Raw genomic sequence first — 14,352 nt, 5'->3', positions numbered from 1 at the left:
GTTCCTCCTAACAGTTTTTGCAAATTTTTTGTTCAGTTTATTCCTAAGAATTTTATTTCTATTTTGTTGCTACTAAAATGTTTGCTTTTTCATTATATCTTCTGATTGGTTGTAGACTGTATACATGAAAGTCATTGATTTTTTTAAAAGATTTTATTTATTTATTTGAGAGAGAGAGAGTATGATCGGGGTGAGGAGGAGGGAGGGACAGAGGGAGAAGCAGAGTCGCTGCTGAGCAGGAAGCCCAACGCTGGGCCCCATCCCAGGACCCTGCGCTGAAGGCCGATGCTTAACTGACTGAGCCACCCATGCGCCCCATCATTGATTTTTTTTTTTAATGTTTAGTTTATGTCATGCTACCTTATTGAGTTCTCTTACTGTTCATACTAATTCTATCATTGATTTTCTTGGCTTTCTCCAGCAGACATCAAATCATCTGCATCTCCTCTTTTCCCTGCAGCATCCGTCTGACTCTTTTCTTTGACTCAGTAGCTGTCTCTGTTGGTTTTGAATATTTATTTCCCCACATGCATGAGATTTTTAATATTGTCTCTTTGTTTTGCTGAAGGCATGGGTATGGGTGGTTTTATCTCCCTTTTTTTTGGTGCATTCTCCTGGGTTTTAGAGAGTGTGGGAAGAAATTTCGATTTAGGTGGCCCCTGTTTTCCTACAGGAACCTAGAAGTCCAAATTTCCTTTTAAAACTGTGAACAGTTTGAGAACTTGAGAAAACTAGAGAGAATATCATGAATAACATCACCCCTAATACAAAGCTTTATCAAATCTTGATCTCTTTTTGCTGTATTTGCTTCAGATCATTTTTCTTTGATAGAAAAAGAACACTACAGATACACTTGAACCCTGCCCCTTCCCCCTCCGTGTAGCCCTCACCAACCAGTCTCCTCCCCTCCCGGGACTAACAACCACTCTGACTTGGGTTTTTATAATTTCCATGTATGTTTTTATACTTTTAATTTTAAGTATTTAATTTTCCTTAAGCAATGTATCATTGCCTTGAATATTTATAAACTCTTTATAAATAGCATTTTACTGTACATATCCTCCTGCAACTTGCTTTTCCTGTAGGTTTTTTTCATTTTAACTTCTGAGTAATACTCTGTTGTTTATCTACAACTCACTTTATTTACTCATTCTTCCATTAATGGACTTGGTTATTTTCAGGGTGTTTTTTTTTTTTTTTTTTTCCTATTAGAGCCTGCTACAGTCCAGACTCCCATCCATGTCTTCTTTTTGTCCAAATAAGTGCTCCTAGAGGATTTATATCTTGGGCTGGAAATGCTGGGTCATGTTGCTGGACATGTGTTCTGTCATGATGGCTCCTCCTTCCACTGCCAAACCCAGTGTTAAGAAAGTCACCATATAGTTATATGGCCACCAACACTTGCTTCATCAGATTTGTACTTTTTTGGTAGTCTGATGGGTTTTTGAAATGTTCTTTTTGCTTCATGAGGACAACACAGAATTATTTTTAAATACTAACTCCAGGGCTGCTTGGATGGCTCAGTTGTTTAAGCGTCTGCCTTTGGTTCAGGTCATGATCCCGGGGTCCTAGGATCGAGCCCCGCATCAGGCTCCCTGCTCAGTGGGGAGTCTGCTTCTCCGTCTGCCTCTGCCCCTCCCCCTGCTTGTACTCTCTCAAATAAATAAATAAAATCTTAAAAAAAAATAAATACTGACTCCATACTCTGTAGAATTATATCACTCACAACAGATTTATAATAAACCCTAAAGGGCATAGCAACTCCACATCTTTCCTTACTAAGCAAACTGTTCATAAGCCTTAATTAGTATATAAGTGATAATAAAGATTCACAAGTAATCAATAGTATTATATTATATTAATATATTTGTATATTATAATAGCATGTAATATTAATACATATTACATTAATAATAATGATTTATTGGGTATTTTCTAAAAACCTTACATAAACAATCTGACTTAATCTTTCCAGGAGGCCCATGGAGCAGAAGAGGTGAATTTACTAGATGGGGAGGTAAATAGGTACATTTACATGCTCAGGGAGTCCTCCGGGACTCTCCCAAGTTACAGAGCCATGTGGTGCTGATGGCAGATTTGAATGAGTCCTGGGGGTCATGCAGTCCTGTCCTCCCTGTGGACGTCACATGCCCCTCATCTTGTATCTCCAGGCACAAGTCAAACCTCGGGTTCTGTGATCCTCACTGCTCTTTCAATTTATGTGCTCTCACCTCCACTGTGGTCAGTGCCAAGCCACTTGCCACCGAGGTTTTTAGAGGGGCCACCCTTCCCTTTAACACTCCCTGCAGCCTGTTGGCTGTGTGGTCCAGTGGATAAACAGGACGGGCTGTCCTGCAGCCACTCGACCTGCCTCGCCGGCGCTATGTCAGCCTCAGCCCTCTCTTTCCTGGTTGTAATCACTCCCCTTGCAGACTCAGTGCTCTCCTCCAAAACATTTAACAAAACTTTGCAGAGACATAGCTAAAGGGCATTACTGAGCTCAAAAGACCAAAACTGAATGAAAAACAAGACAAAACCAAACCAAACCCCCAAAACAACCGTAAATGGACATCATTGCTGTTGGAGTTCTCAGGCCATGTCTGTCCTCAGGGGCTTCTCCTGGCCAGCCGTTTCCTGCACCCTTGGCCACGCACCATGGGCTGCCCCATTGGGATTCTCTCGATCATGTCCACCTCTTCGGCTCATTTTCCTTCCACGGCCCAAGGAGAGGGAAACAACTGCTCCCCGTTTCAAGGTCTCCTCCCTCCCAGCCTGTCGATAATCTGCAGAAATGCAATTCTGTGCACATGAACATGGGGTGTTTCCCCAAACTCCGTGTTCTTGAACAGGAACTAGGCTTTACTTCTTTTTCTTAGCCAGAAGGCCCTCCAAGCTCAGTTCTCATTTTTTCCCCTAAAAAAAGGGCAGAAAATTTCTCCTCATTTTAAATTTGCATATTTCAGAAAAATTGAGATTGATCTCTTAGGGCACCTTATCACAATCAGAGGATTCAAATTGTGTAAGTTAAAATAACACAGTACTAGTACATATATTCAAAAAATGTTTAAATTTATTGAATTGAATGACTTTTCCTTTTAGACAAATATTTACTTGACCATTGAGGTCTCCTAGGAGATTCTCCAGAAAGAGGTAAAATCTTAGACCAGGGCATGTTATCAAATGAATGCTGCTTCCTTGTGGTAAGCTGGAGAGAAAGTTCTGGCAGGCTATTGTCACCCATTCTTCCCAGGACAGCTGCTTGTTGGAGAGGGACACTCCACTCAGTGCAGCCTTTTACCTGGGCTTGCTGATTCGAGCAATTTCATTTTTTCCCAGTTTACCTGGGGGTGGTGGAGCAGAAGATCTCCAACTCTGCGAAATGTATTCATGCTAATCACAGTTACAAGAAATTGATGAACCCAGAATATTAATTTACTGACAGAAGATGGTGAGTATAAGAGTCCAGATCCCTTATCTTGTAATCCCCAAATCTTTAAAAGCCAATTTTTGTACTTAACTAGGGAGTTAAATGTTCATGAACCTGATGTGAGGCTATTTCAAGTCTCCTTTGATCTTCTTTCAAGTGAATATTCATAAATTGCACCATAGAATGTGTATTTAGTCGCATGGTCCCGCCCTGGTCTCTGCTAAAGGTGTTACATACTCAATATACACTATACACACTGTGTTTTCTTTTTAAAAATTGAAAATGTCTGTGTTCTGAGGCACATCTGGCCCCAAGGGACCACCAGGGCATGAAGGCCTTATTCCCAGCACTTGGGGTGACCCCACACTGGTGTCAAAGTGCCCAGGAAATGGTTAGGGCCCTGCCCAAGACCAGCAGGGGAGCATGGCACCTGATCAGACAAAGCTGGACATGTAACGAAGAAACTGAGAGAATCATTCTTGCTTGCATGAGCAGAGAACACTCTGTAACCAGACCACTCAAACTGTCAGTCTGTTTGTCCCATACAAAGACCTGGATAAACCCTAAAACTGTCCTTCTATCAAATTATTATATGTCCATATTCTCTACCAGTGACAAGCACCTTCTATTGTTGAAGAACTACTTCAAAATATTTAGACATTGGAGTGTAACTTGATTTGCAACGATATGTCTCTCTAGCTTTTCTCTTTTTAACATTTTTTTTTGTGAGACCTGAAACCATAAAACTTCTAAAAGAAAACATAGGCAGTAATTTCTTTGATATCAGCCATAGAAACATTTTTCTAGATAGGTGTCCCCAGGCAAGGGAAACAAAAATAAAATTAAACTATTGGGACTACACCAAAATAAAAACTTTTGCACAGTGAAAGAAACTTTCAACAGAACAAAAAAGCAACCTACTGATGGGAGAAGATGTTCACAAATGATATATCTGATAAGGGGTTAATATCCAAAATATATGAAGAACTTATACAACTCAATACCAAAAACCCCAAAACAATCTGATTAAAAATGGGCAGAGGATCTGAATAAACATTTTCCCAAAAAAGACATACAGATGACCAACAGATACATGAAAAAGTGCTCAACATCACTAATCATCGGGGAAATGCGAATCAAAATCATGTGATATATCACCTTACACTACAGAATGGCTAAAATAAAAAACATAAGAAACAGTAAGTGTTGATAAGGATCTGGAGGAGAAGGGACCCTCATGCACTGTTGGTAGGAATGCAAATTTGTACAACCACTGTGTAAAACAGTATGGAGTTTCCTCAAAAATTAAACATAGAATTACCATATGATTTAGTAATTCCACTACTGGATATTGACCCAAAGAAAACAAAAACACTAATTGAAAAAGATATATGCACCTCTATATTTATTGCAGCATTATTTACAATAGCCAAGATAAAGAAGTAACCCAAGTATCTATCCATAGATGAATGAAGAAAATGTGGTATATGTGTTTACACATAGACATATATATAGCATATATACATATACATAAATATAATGTATATAATAAAATATTACTCAGCCATAAAAAAGAATGAGATCTTGCCATTTGCAACATGATGGACCTAGAGGGTATAATGTCAAGTCAAAGAAGTCAATCAGAGAAAGAAAAATGCCATATGATTTCCCTCGTATCTGAAAATTTTTTTTTAAAAGATTTTATTTATTTATTTTGACAGAGAGAGACACAATGAGAGAGGGAACACAAGCAGGGGGAGTGGGAGAGGGAGAAGCAGGCTTCCTGCTGAGCAGGGAGCCCGATGCGGGGCTCGGTCCCAGGACCCTGGGATCATGACCTGAGCCTAAGGCAGACGCTTAACGACTGAGCCACCCAGGCGCCCCCATATCTGAAATTTAAGAAACAAATGAACAAACATAGAAAAAAGAAACAAACAAAACATCAGACTCTTAAATACAGAGAACAAATTGGTTGTTGCCAGAGGAGGGGTGGGTGGGGTGAGGAATGAAATAGATAAAGGGATCAAAGGTACACTTGTTGTGATGAGCACTGAGTAATGTATAGAATTGTTGGATCACTATACTGTATACCTGAAACTAATATAACACTGCATGTTAATGATACTTCAATAAAAAAGTAAAAAAATAAAAATTTTTTGAGATATTGAAAAGAACATACATCATAAGTGTACAGCTCAATGATTTTTCTCAAATTGAATACATCTGGATAACTTACACCCACATAAAAAATAAAACCCACAGAAAATTACTAACACCCTACAAGTCCCCTCATGCCTTCTTCCAGTCACTACTTATCTTATCTGTGTCTTCTTGACAAGACTTGGGGAAGGCACCCTTGGTATTTTGAAGATGTGTGGGAGACACACTAATTGCCCTATCTACATTTGCAAAATATCACTTAATGGGGCTGACACACTGGAAATATTTACACAAATGGTCAATTCCATTTCTTTGTATGAATTCCTAATATGCCTATGAGACTGACCTTTTCTGACCTTGTCATCCAATCTTCGGGATACATCTTACGTGTGGTCTGCAGTTACTGTGCACTGACTACAACTGTTTACCAAAGACTTCAGAAAGGTCAAGAGCTTCTGGACAGTGTATGTGAATTTGAGAGAGAGAAAAAAAAAATTGTTTCTCTTTTCTGGTAAAATCTAAAGTATGAGAACAAGATGTTAGAGGGTGCAGTGGATAACTCTCTTTTTGGCCACCTAAACCTACATTCCTGCTAAAGTAGCAATTCACCTCATTGTACTTCCAGCTTCCCATTTGTACAGGGGATTTCTCAGTTCTTGGTCCATGCACTTGGGAGATCTGCTCCCCACTCTGAGGAAGGGGTTGGTGGAGCACAAGATCATTCCTAAGTTAATCAAGATACTGCAGTACTTCCTGGGCAGAGGCGTATACTTATAAGGGAGTCTGGTTCAGCTTGCTGTGTGAGGGTGATGGGTGGAAATCTCTAGCTGGCCGTATTCAGCTACACAGTCTCATACAAGTAGAGACTCTGGGACTTTCCCTTCCATAACACATCTGCCTTCCCTGAGTGTCCAGGGTCACCTTGTATTTTGGGGAGATTAAAATGATTCTGAAATGGGTATTGTTCCCAAAGTAAAGTTTGCATAAGCTGGCCCAAATCTGAAATTTTAAGCAATGCTATTTCCGTTAGACAATTGGCAGGTCCTGTGCAGGCTGCTATCGACAGGCTGCCTGTCTGCCTGGTAGAAGGATAGCCCTCCTAACGTTGCCCCACACAGGTACATGCTGGTCTCCCCTGAATCGGCTGTGGTCTCTGACACAGCCCCCTGAGCCTCCCAGTGCTGCAGACTGAGGGTGTCCACCTGTCTGCGTTTGGCTGTCCTTGATGTTGACTCCACACCTCTCCACATGGTGCTCACAGTTCAGCAGGCTCCAGTCTCCTCCCTTCTCTTGCTGCTTTTGTCTTTCTACCTTCCCAGCCAGGGAAACCTTCATCTTTTCCCACAGGGCAGGGACGGGTGACTCTTGATGAATTTCTGTATTCAGTCTAGTTTAGTGAATAAATGTTATGCCCTGCTCCTTTCAAGCTCAGCCTTTTGAGGGAAAAAACCTTATTCTTTTCTTCTACAATGTCTGGCTCATGCAAAATCAAAGCTTTGGTTTTCACAACTATCATCCATGGGTTCCATAAGCCTCTTTTGGAAGTCAGAAAGTGGACTGTTGACTTTCCTTATAGAGTAGGCTGGGAGGTCACCAGCAAGAGAGTACAAACCCAAAACAAAAAGAATTTTAATTTAAATGTAAAATATTATTTCATGACACACATGATCTATGCCCTTTAATCAGAGTGAATCTCAGGACTAAGTGGGATTAGGCTGTGAACCAGGAAGTATGTAGCCCAGGATCTTTGGCAGCCATCTTGATGCCAGAGGGGAGACCCCGTATCTGGGAATGAGGTGAGCACTGACCACATGCTGGAGTTTGCTAGGGCGGCCGCAATAAAGTACCACAGACTGGGTACATTAAACAACAGAAATTTGCTTTTGGAGGCTGAAAGTCTGAGATCAAGGTGTCCACAGGGTTTGTTTCTTCTGAGGCCTCTCTTCTTGGTTTGGAGAAGGTTGTTTTCTCTCTGTGTCCTCCATGGTCTTCCCTCTGTGTGTGTCTGTGTCCTAATGTCCTCTTCTTATAAGGACACCAGTCATATTGGATTTGGTCCAGTCCTAGTGACTTCATTTAACCTTAATCACCTCTTTAAAGGCCCAATCTCCAAATATAGCCACGGTCTGAGATCCTGGGGCTTAGGGCTTTGACATATATATTTTCAGGGAACACAATTGAGCCATAACATTAAATACCCATTTTTCCAGATGGACTTAGTTCTTTCAACTATTTAATTTTAGCTTACTTGTTTTCATTTCGTATTCAAAAGAACACCTTAAAGAAAGTTCAACCGTATGCTTCCTGGCTTCCTGAAGCAAGTACAATAAAATTGGCTTTTGGTAAATTGGTCCACATTCAGTTAAGACTGACGAAGCAAAGTTGGAAGGAAGCCAGATCTTGAGCCTGTAATGAGCGGTGCCTTAAGTCACTGTTCATTTACCTGAGCCAATAAAGTCCCTTTGTTCAAGCCAGCTTGTCCTGGGGCTTCAGTCATTTCCAACTGAAAGAATCCTAATGGACACAGTAGCATTCTTTTTGTCCCCCAGAATTATTTTTATTACTTTTTGCTAGGATAAAAACAATTCCTTTGAAATAGCTAAATAATTGAAATTATTGACATAAATATATATATTAACACTTTTTATTGAGGAATAATTTATAAATAATAAACTAGACCCAGTTAAAGTGCATATTTGGAGTTTTGATACATATACACATATACACATTCATGGAGCCACCACCACAATCAAGAAACAGAACAGTTCCATCACCCCCAAAAATCATTCTTATTTTTGCATATTCCTTATGTTGTTTTTCACTTTCTCAGACCACAACAGATTGAAAGAAAACCTTCACTTTCTCTTTAAGGTTTTTTTGGTTTGTTTTTTTAAGGTTTAGATCTGTCTTTCCTTTTCTCTTCAATGCCGGTCCTATGCTGTTCGATGGAAGAACACCTCCAAGGAACCAAAGATAAAGCTGTTGAGTCAGAGCAGATTAAGTTTTTTATGTCCATTTTTATATTTTAATCTGTTATCACTTATTGAGTGACTACTACGCATTTGGCACGGTGCTAAATCATGAATAATCTTACTTAATCTTTGAAGTGAGCACTTGAGGTGCTATGGCTTAAACCACCCAGGCAGAGATATTTAGTTATGGCAGCCCTAGCAAACTAATACACGTGGCCAAGGGATTTTGCAGAAGAGATTAAGTTAAGGATCGTGAGATGGGGAGATTATTGTGAATTATCTATGTGGACACAGTGTAATCACAGGGTCTTTACAAGGGAAAGAGAGAGGCAGGAGGGCAGAGTCAGAGAAGAAAATGTGATGAGCACGTGAGAGACTCAACTGACCATTGCTGGTCTTGGAAGACAGAAGGGGCCATAAGCCAAGGATTGCAGCAATCTCCAGGAACCTGGAAAAGGCAAGGAAGAGGATTCTCCCTTAGACACTGCAGAAGGAATGCAGCCCTGCTGACACCTTGCTTTGAGCCTCATGAAACCCAATTTCAGACTTCTGGCCTCCAGAACTGTAAGATAATACATTTGTGTTGGTTTAAGCTGTCAAATTCGTGTAATTTGTTATAGTAGCAATAAGAAACTAAAAGACATGGGATTTTTTTTTTTTTCAACTAAAGGAAGAAGTAACTTTACTAATTTAAGAACTACAGCTTATAGGAGATCTTATGTTGAGAAGGAATTTAAGATTTAAGTGTTAGAAAGGGTAATCTAGGTTGGAGAATAAATTGGACAAGGTGAAGATTAAGGACAGAGATTAAAAGGGAAGCTACTGTCATAGTTGAAGCAAGAGACAATGAGTACCTGAACTTGGGTTTCAAGATAAGGGGTGTGTTTAAGAGGTTTCGTAGGAAGAATCAACAGTGCTTGTGAAGAGCTGGGGTAGGGTCTTGGGTGAAATTCAAGTTCATGGCTAAGGGAACTGGGAGGATCATGGTGCCATTCTCATTCTCATGGTGCCATTCTCATTCAACTGAGTTGAAATGTATGAGATCACTCAAAAGCAAAAGGTAAAATAAGGAAACAAATGGTGTCAGAACTTAGATTATCCACCTCATCTTGGTTACCTCCCAGACTGTTTTATAGAAACAGTAAATATTCACTCCGATTAATCATTTTAGAGTGACTGAGTCATTTAATCACTCAACAGATCTCCAAAACCAGTAGTGGGCCAGGGCCCATGTGATCTGACTTGAAAATATTGCTACTTTTGGCACATTAAAAGAGAAACAGAGAGAGAAACCATGTCTTAGTGCGTGGAGCATGCAAACATCCTTAGTAGGGGTCCTATGGTTCAGCCTATGTATCACCATATGAAATTACTGTCCCTATCTAATGAGTCAGCAAAATGGGCTGTTATTTAATTAAAACTTAATTTTTTTGAGAGGCAAAAGTCAATTGGAAATAGGTACAAAAGTGAAATACCAGCACATAAGGGAAAGAATTCCGCAAACTTGTTGTATTTTGTGTTAGTCATTGCTCCCAAAATAGGTTACATGTGTTTGAAAGCAGAAATTGTGTCTTAAAACGCTATTGATTTTCAAACTATATATACACTGTTTTGTGACATAGGCCTAGATATTTAATTTACACATTAATGGGGACATTTCCCAAATCCTGGAACAATTTAACCAATCAATAGAGTTTTTACAAGTTTTTCTCTCAAATTTTTACTAAAACCTTCTATACCTACTACCCTTGTGGGATAAAATGAATGAGAAAGCAACACACACACACACAGAGCAAGAGACTCAGAAACACCTGATCATTCTTTTTTAAAATTTATTTTTATTTTTAATTTTTTTAGAGAGAGAGAGGCAGAGAGCATGCATGAGTGGGGGGCAGGGGAGCAGAGGGAGAGGGAGAGAGAGAATCTTAAGCAGGTTCCGCACTCAGCATGGAGCCTGACTTGGGGCTCAATCCCACAAACCTGAGATCACGACCTGAGCTGAAATCAAGAGTCTGACTCCTAACCGACTGAGCTACCCAGGCGCCCCAACACCTAATCATTCTTAGTCTAAGGGCTTATTTTATTTTGGAACACAAGATCTTATAGTTGTGACTTATAAAATATTATAATTTAGCAGTCATATTTCCTGCTAATAAAGTTACTTCCAGTTTAGAGGATGAAATTAAATCTGTCTTCCAATGTGTATTTTGCAGCACACTAATGCTGTGGGATTTTTGGCTCATGCAAAAATGTCTTCAGTCAAATAAGTTTGGGGAATACTGGATTAAATACAGTTAAGCTGCTTTCTCAAAGTCTATAAAATGAGAATGAATCCACACATCTCCAGGAAATGATAGAGTTACAGTATTTCCCAAACTTATTGGACCCTAGCACCATACTTGTTTTCAATTTGTTTTGTGGGACTAATATTCCATGAATGACATTTTTGAAGCACTCTGATATTGAGCAACTCATGTTCATGTTTGGGCCATGATTCCCAGCTGTTTCACCTGCTAAGGAAATGTGAGAATCACTAGTCTATGTCATGCAGAAAAAGCTAGATTCCATAACAGCAGCTGTACTATGAAAAAGACTGCTGATCGTTCCTCAGTATCCATTCTCATTGCTCCCTTGGATAATAGTACTCCTGTATTTTAACTGTGCACAGAGCTGCCCAGAAGAGTCTGGTTTTCAAACCTCCTTTGTACTAGGTGAGAATGTTGACTTCATTCAGGAGGAACTGCTGTGAAAAATCTCTGTGTCATGCTCTCAGAAGAAAGGGGCATATTTTCAAACTCCTCTTCTGTTTCCACTGGCTCGAATGTAGTTGCAATGGCAGGAGTTGGAGCGGCTATTTTGGCATGGGAGATGAAAGCCTCGCGTTGAGGATAGCAGAGAAATAGGATAGAAATAACCTGAGACTCCCATGATTGTGGAGCCACTGTCTCTGCCCTGGAGTGCCTCCCTGGTGTTTTATGTGAGAATGAAATAAACTTTAATCTGTTTCAAGCCATTTTTTATTGTAGAGTCTTTGTTGTAGCATCTGAATTTATATCCTAAGGAATCCCGGGGTCCTGGGATCTGGCCTGTGTCGGGCTCCCTGCTCCGTGGGAGCCTGCTTCTCCCTCTGTCCCTCCCCCCATGTGTACTCTCTCTCTCTCAAATAAATAAATAAAATCTTAAAAAAAGAAACAAAACAGAAGATAAAGTCCTTGCTAACAAATAGATTACAGATGAGTTTTGCTGCCCTGCCTTCATAGAACTTTCTGCACAGATATGCTCTATGTGGTTCCCCTTTACATGTACAATGTTTCCAATCTGGGACTTACCAATCAACAAGTGCTGAACACCTTTTATCTATCTGGTGTTGCTATAGGTATTAGGGATGTTATATGATACAGAAAGCATGATACAGAAAACATGATCCTTTAAGATTAATGAAAGGATCACATGTAACAATTAGCAAACAATATAATCCATTGTGTAATTAGCTGGTTCTGATGTCAGGGCCAGAGACAGCTAGGAGGTCAGTTTCAGCCCAATGCATGACTGATTTCTAATAACCTCCCTGGCCAAAATTTCTGTAGTTCTCTGCCAGACAATTAATTTCTTTATAGAGGAAAAGCCAGAAAGAGTTAAGTGTGAGAGAAGATTAAGTTATGCAGTTGTGAAGTGACATGGAAAGAGTTTCCTCCTGCTTCTACCCTCCACAGCTCCTGTTTCGATACATCCCATTTGTCATTTTCATTGTTTTCCAGGTTTGCACAATGGCTTGCTGTGTCAGAGAACACGTTTGGACTGTCAGGAAAGAAAACAAGGCAAGTAGCCTTGATGGAGATAAATAAGCCCTTTTCCTAAATAACTTGCTTGTGCCTGCCGGTGGTGCCTTCATGATTTACTGAAATGTCTGCCCCAGTGCCAGACCCGCATTTTCTAGATGAGAAAAGCTCATTTCGATACTGACTGCATTATCTGGAGGCAGAAATACTCACAGATTCTTGCTCCATAGTCATTTATACTTCTCAGTGTTCTCTAGCCCCCCAGGCATTTCATGGACTTCAGGTAATTTTTCTTTGACCCTCATTATTCACAGGATCGCTACAGATGTGTGGAGTGCCAATATTCCAATAGTACAAGAACAGAGGTGATGCAGCAGAATTTTTTAAGGATGAAATTGAGCCTCAAAAACTATGTTTTCTGTATGCAAATGTTACAGATACCTCAAGAGTACACACTGTGACTTTTCTCTCCTGGGTGCTATTAAAGAGAAAATTACATTTGTTAAAACAGGAAGGCAGACTTAGGACTGTCATGATAGGTGTAGGGACCCTTCAGTGGGGTTTTGCAAGAGGGGAGAGAGATTGGGCTCAATTCTGACTACAACAAAGTAAAGTGGGCATTTATAGACAAGGAGCAGGAGTGGTAAGTGATAGAAAGTTATTACTAAAAGGGTAGGATAATTCTTTGCTGAGGTGACCTAACAGGATTGTTGCTGAAGGCAGGCCAGGGTGATCAGATAGCTCTTGTGGGGATGGTGGTGGATGGTGGAAGATGAGGGTGATCAGACACTGAGGGTGGGGGAGTTTGGCTAAACTGACTTAGCAGGATTCTTGCTAAAATTGAACTCTTTAAAAAAAAAAGGATTTTATTTTTAAGTAATATCTACACCCAATGTGGGGCTCAAACTTACAACCGGGAGATCAAGAGTCACGTGCTCTACCCACTGATCCAGCGAGGCACCCCTTGAAATTGAGTTCTTGAGGACATGCTCCAGGATGGGATCTAGTCAGAAAAGGGCTCAGAGGAGCCTACGTAGAGTTGGGTCAAGCAAAGAGTCTATCAGTACCCTCGGTAGAGTGCTGAGAACCAAGTAGGAAAAAAATGAGTGCAGCATGACTGGGAGCAGAAAGAAGTTTTATGAGGACAAATGTGGAAAGAAAGGACTCTTTGAGCACTTTCTCTGTCAGGCATCTACTTCCCTTTCCTCACCTCATTTGATCCTGTAGGGTCCCAGGGCCGGTCACCCCAAGGTGGGCCACTTTGGCATGCAAATTATCTTGAGCTGAAAACAAGGCCCAAAAGTTTAAGGAAAAAACTTGGACACTATTCAACCCTCCCAACTGCCTAAAAGAATTTAGATAGAGGACCTGCTCCAGAAAGAGAGCTGCCACCATAGATGATTACATTATGATATGAATCAGGTGTGGTGGACAGGGAGGAACCTGTTTGATCCAAGTCCTCTTCATCTCATTGTTTCTCAGGGGCACAGCAAACACTTGTTTACAAAACATTTATTCTTTTTCATTCTGCGAATTGTATTCCTTCCCTTTGAAACCCCAGACACCTACCCCTTCTCCTTAGTTCAGGATGACATATAGACCTCATTTTGTCTGACTATCTTTGGAATTCCCCATACATACAAAATCAAACTTGATTTTCTCTGGTTAATTGGTCTTATGTCAGTTTGTTTCTTAGTCCAGCTAGAAGAACCTTGAAGGGCAGATTAATTTTTTCCTCTCTCACAACCCTTACAAGAGGGAGATTCAATTTTTAAAAAATATTTTATATTTTTTAATATAAAAAGAGAGAGCACTGGGGCGCCTGGGTGGCTCAGTTGGTTAAGCGACTGCCTTCGGCTCAGGTCATGATCCTGGAGTCCCTGGATCGAGTCCCGCATCGGGCTCCCTGCTCGGCGGGGAGTCTGCTTCTCCCTCTGACCCTCTCCCCTCTCATGTGCTCTCTCTCTCTCTCTCATTCTGTCTCAAATAAATAAATAAAATCTTTAAAAAAAAA

The sequence above is a fragment of the Leptonychotes weddellii genome, chromosome 2, assembly GCF_054177405.1.
Source record: "Leptonychotes weddellii isolate Sample4059 chromosome 2, ASM5417740v2, whole genome shotgun sequence".
Taxonomy (NCBI): domain Eukaryota; kingdom Metazoa; phylum Chordata; class Mammalia; order Carnivora; family Phocidae; genus Leptonychotes; species Leptonychotes weddellii.
This window is presented reverse-complemented; position numbering follows the sequence as displayed.